Genomic DNA, 5,263 nt, shown 5'->3' with positions numbered 1-5,263 from the left:
ATGTCAAATTATAATGATTTTGAAAGTCTTTCTCAATCCTAATCTCAATTTTCACATATTATAGACTTACCACTGTCAAATGTTCAAGGCGAAAACAAGGTTAGATTTCAAAATCAATTTAGTGGTGATCATTTTGAAAATGTTGAGCATGATTCTGATGATAATATGAAAAAGGATATGTCGGATGATAAATGGGTATTCGTGTGAAAACGAAATGAGTAAGGTGAAATTGTCATATATAAGGTAAGGCTTGTTGCCCATTCATATATACGGCAAGACTTTTGCTCAAGAGTTTTTGCAAAGACCCAGTATCGACTATGAAGAGACTTACTCACTTGTGGTGGATGCAACTACTTTTTGTACTTAATTAGTCAGGCAGTAAAAGAATGACTAGATTTTCATCTACTGGATGTCGTTACGGCCTATTTGTATGGCTCACTTGATAATGATATTTATATGAAACTCCTTGAAGAATTTCATTTGCTCGAAACATACAATTCAGATTCTCGAGAACATTATTCTACTAAATTAAATAAATACTCATATGGGTTGAAGCAATCAGGACGAATGTCACTACAAGAAAACAGACTTTCAGAGACGGAAAAATCCATCTCTGAAGCCTATATTTCCGTCGCTAATAGTATTAGCGACGGATAAATTCCATCAGAAAATCTATTGCTGAAAGCCAATGGCTAATTCCGTCGCTGAATCTGTCACCGTATTTTTTATGGAATATTATCCGTCTTAAAATCTGTTTCATTTAACAAACAAACTTAGACAAACTGTCTTTAAATCCGTAGTTGATCTGTCTCAAAATCCGTCACAAAATATTATCTTATGTTGTTGTCACTAAATTCGTCATTATTTCTGTGGTTGATTCTGTCACTGAATCCGTCTTTAATTTTGTAGCTGAAGACAAAGCTCCCTTTTACTTCAATCCCTAATTTTTTTAAGCAAAACTGAAATAAAATGAGACTAAATACCTGGACAAAATAAAGTATCACAATTATAACGAATGAAACAAGCATCAACCAAAACCATACAAAAACTAAGAAACCAATTAATATACTTAAAGTGGAAGTATGATAAATACTATCGTTGTTTACCCAGAAGACTTGCAATTCTTCATGTTCACAATTATACACCAAATACAATCATAAAAAAGTTTGAAACATCGCATCATTCAAGAGCTTGCACTCTTTACTTAAATACAAGGATAATCACTATTTAAGCTCCAATACTCTTTAATTTCCACCAAAATCAAAAATTGCCTAACGCTTTGGACCAAAATCTTGTTGCTCATAAGGTCCAGATCCACCTGCAAACCGGCGATTGGTATATCCCATCTGCATAACATTTCTTCAAGCTCCACCACCCTTCTTTGTGCATCTTCTTCCCTCCTCCTCGCATCTTCTTCTCTCCTTCTCGCATCTTCTTCCCTCTTCTGCAACTCCTCAAGAGCCTGCTCTAGCATCTTTTTACTTTCTGCTTCTCGTCTTAAAAGTTCTTCTTGCATTTTCATAATTAACTCATTATATTTTTCATCCATTACTTTCGTTAACTCATTATATATTTCTTCAGATTTCCTAGGTGTTGAAGTAACAGAAATTCTACTAAATCTGTCAGAAGACTGACTACGCCCAAATCCATATATCCAGCCTTTAGATGGCCCTCCGGTTACGTCACACCATGACTGCATATCAAATGAATGCTCAGTGGATTCGTTACTACCACCTATTTTTGCGATATAATCTTCCTACATATTGTGACATACAAAGAATATCATGTAGTGAGAATCTAACTTATTATATTTATGAAACAATAATGAAAAGAAAAAGACTATAAAAGGTACTTACATTAACTTTTTTTGATTTATTATCTACAAAGTCTCCAATTCATTGATTTCTTCTGTGCGTTTTATGAAACAACTCCAATTCACTTACTTCACGGCCAAGCTCTTTTTCCTAAAATTATATAAATAACATTATCAATATTTAGAAAATAAAATGCAATAAATAATATTTTAAAACCTCAAAATAAAGTTTACCATTCTCATCCTGTGTGCTTCTTGTGAAATGGAACCACTAGTGTGCTTTGTAATGCAACTCTCCTTCTCAGTCATGCGATTCTTCTGGGCAATTTTGCATTTTCCCTTGTAATTCTCTCCACTCCAATGCTTCTCAACTAATTCTTCCCATATATGTGTGTGCATCCAATCAGGGCCTCTACCAATCATATCTAAAGTACGAGGCTCTCTACCCACTAGTACAACTTGGTCAAAGTGGTCAAGAATCTTTTGATCCATGCCCGTGACCTAAGTTTATATGTTTTTTGCATATATATTTTGTAGACAGAGACGAAGGGTCTAATTTGCTTTAGAACTTTGTATGATCTTTGTGGATTATCATATTGGATGTCTTAGCCCAGCTCAAATCAGTTTCAGTCGTGACTGCTGCATTTTATTCTTTTTATGGTTACTCTTTTCTCTTTGTGGATGTGGATTCTACTCCCATCTTCCACTAATTACAATAAGAAATCAGATTTTGAAGCTATTTACTTCTACAATGAAGTAACTATTCTCCGTCGAATGGAGGGTTCTATTGTACTTGTACGTTAATTATTTGAATTTTCCCAGGCTTTTAGTAATAATTAGTTTGTTTGAAGAGCATATTTGGATGTCTATACTGAAAATTTCTAATGTCACCAACATTTCATACCAGTCTGTACTGAAAATAAAAGGTTCATGTTCAGCCAACTTAAATATGCTCACGGCCACTGAGACAGGAATATAAATGGCCAATATGGCAAAGTTACAGTGTAATTTTCTAGGATCTATTGTAGGTTTGTAACATTTCTTGATCATTGATTCACTTTCCTTTGAATTTCAGCACAATTTGTTAGCGCCAAGGGGGAAAACAGAACAGGAGTCAAAATAGCAAAACATGAGAACTATTGCTGGTATTTCCTTCTTCACTATTCCAATTTTTTACTTTCATTAAGAGTCTTCTGCAGCATTAGTTAATGCCTATTTTGTAGCTAATCAATGGCACAATGGCCTCTTAAGGCAAAACCTGATTAACCTCCCATCATATAAAATGGCCGGCCTATGACTAAATATTCTTGTCCACTAAGTCCAGTTAGCACGAGCTATCATCATATCATCATATCTCGTGGTATTATCTCTTTCTAACAGTTTCTAGAGACTAATCTGCATCTTATACTTGACAAAGGTTGAACAATGAACAAAGGGCTGCAATTACTGAATATTTACATGTCCACAAGGTTATTTATTCTTGATTCTCTCTTAACATTTTGCTTTCATTAGTATAATTTTCAATATCCTTATCTTTAATGAACTTCTGTTTTTTTTTCAGGGAAATGAAAATAGCCTTAAAAAGGGACCTCATTCTTCAAATCCTAAAAACCCATCAAGATCTAACAAATTAGGAAACAACACAGTGAAAAAGTGTAATAGCAGAAAAGCAACTCCATCGTTAATAAATATGATCCAAAAAGAAAACATACAGCAATCATTTTTCAAGCAATTTATCAAACAAGTGGCAAGCACTCAAATATTTCTCTAATTTCAAACAAGTAGCAAGCCACTCAATCATCGACGATTACATACAGAAATCTATTTCAACATTAAGCTAATCAACAAGGTAAAAAATAGGGAAAAATGAAAAATAAAGAGGAGATTGAAAGCTATAACTAAGCAAAAGAAAAACTAACCTTTTTGTTCGAATGGCTCTTTCCTCCACCGGCCACCCACAACTAGCTGCATAATACACCGGCGAGTTGTTGACGGCGGCACAGCGAGAAAGGAAGAACACTTCGTACGTGACTGCAATTTGGGGGAAACTTGCAATTGGGGATTTTGAGGTTTAATTTCATTTGTACTAACAATAATAATTTTTAAACAATAATATCTATAAAAAAAAAGAAAAAAGAAAACAAATTTAATTTTTAATTTTTATTTATAAAAATATAAAATAAAAATGGAAATAATGATAGAATCAAAGACGGAAATAAAAAAAAATATTTTTTGAATCCATCTTTAATTCCGTCTTAGATTTTGAGAATCTAAGACGAAAATACTCCGTCTAAATTTTTTGTTTTATTATCAAGTCAAAGACGGAATCAAAGAAGGAATACTTTTTATATTTTTTATTTTTTCCCAAAAATTTCTATTCATCAAAAATTCATTTAATATAAAGATTTATTTTATAATTTTAAGACGAAAACGTTTTCCATCGTTAAATCCGTCTTTGAAAGGTTAAATTTTTTTATGGATATATTTCCGTCTTTGATTTCCGTCTCTTATAGCCTGCTCTCTTGTAGTGTGTGGTATAATCATCTCAGTGATCATTTATTGAAAAAAGGATATAATAATTATCCCATTTATCCATGTATTTTCATGAGAAGATCTGGAAATGAATTAGTTATAATTGCAGTTTATGTTGATAACTTAAACATTATTAAAACTCCAAAAGAACTTTCAAAGGCTATAAACTGCTTAAAGAAATAATTTGAGATGAAAGATTTAGGAAGAATAAAATATTGTCTTGGATTGCAAGTTGAACAATTAAAAAATAAAATCCTTGTGCATTCAATAGGCTTATATCGCAAAGGTGTTAAAACGATTTTATATGGATAAATCACATTCGTTGAGCATCCTAATGGTTATAAGATCATTAGATGTGAAGGACCCTTTAAGACCTCAAAAAAGTGATGAAGTGGAGCATTATCGTATCTTGCTAACGATACAAGACTTGATATAACATTTGCTGTTAATTTATTAGCAAGATATAGTTCTTCACCCACGCAAAGGCATTGGAATGGAATTAACCATATATTTTGCTATTTTAGAGGTACAACGGATATGGTGTTATTCTATTCAAATGTATTCAATTCCAATTTAATTGGTTATGCGGATGTTGGCTATTTTGTTTGATTCTCATAATGGCTAGTAGCGAAATGGTTATTTATTTATTTGTGTGGTACAATAATTTTATAGCAATCTATGAAACAAACAATAACAGCCACAATATTAAATCATGCAGAAATTATAGAAATACTTGAGGCAAGTCGAAATTGTGTTTTCGTTGAGATCCATGATTCAACACATCCAAGGGACTAGTGGATTATCATTTGAAAAGATTATCCACACGGTCTTATATGAAAATAAAACGGCATGTATTGCTCAACTCAAAGAATGATACATTAAGGGGGATAGAACGAAACATATTCCACCAAAATTCTT

General features: G+C 32.6%; 1 long non-coding RNA gene across 1 annotated transcript; it reads right to left on the bottom strand.

Moving 5' to 3' along the window:
- Positions 1 to 1,040: 1,040 nt before the first annotated feature.
- LOC148789332 (uncharacterized) lies at positions 1,041 to 3,859 on the bottom strand. The gene is made up of 3 exons (XR_016067267.1): positions 2,048 to 3,859; positions 1,857 to 1,964; positions 1,041 to 1,756 (listed from the first exon to the last, which is right to left on the bottom strand). It is a non-coding gene; the product is annotated as an uncharacterized LOC148789332 (long non-coding RNA).
- Positions 3,860 to 5,263: the final 1,404 nt, after the last annotated feature.

This window comes from Sesamum indicum, linkage group LG1 (assembly GCF_026168435.1).
Source record: "Sesamum indicum cultivar Baizhima isolate 11 linkage group LG1, ASM2616843v1, whole genome shotgun sequence".
Classification (NCBI taxonomy): Eukaryota; Viridiplantae; Streptophyta; class Magnoliopsida; order Lamiales; family Pedaliaceae; genus Sesamum; species Sesamum indicum.
This window is presented reverse-complemented; position numbering and strand designations above follow the sequence as displayed.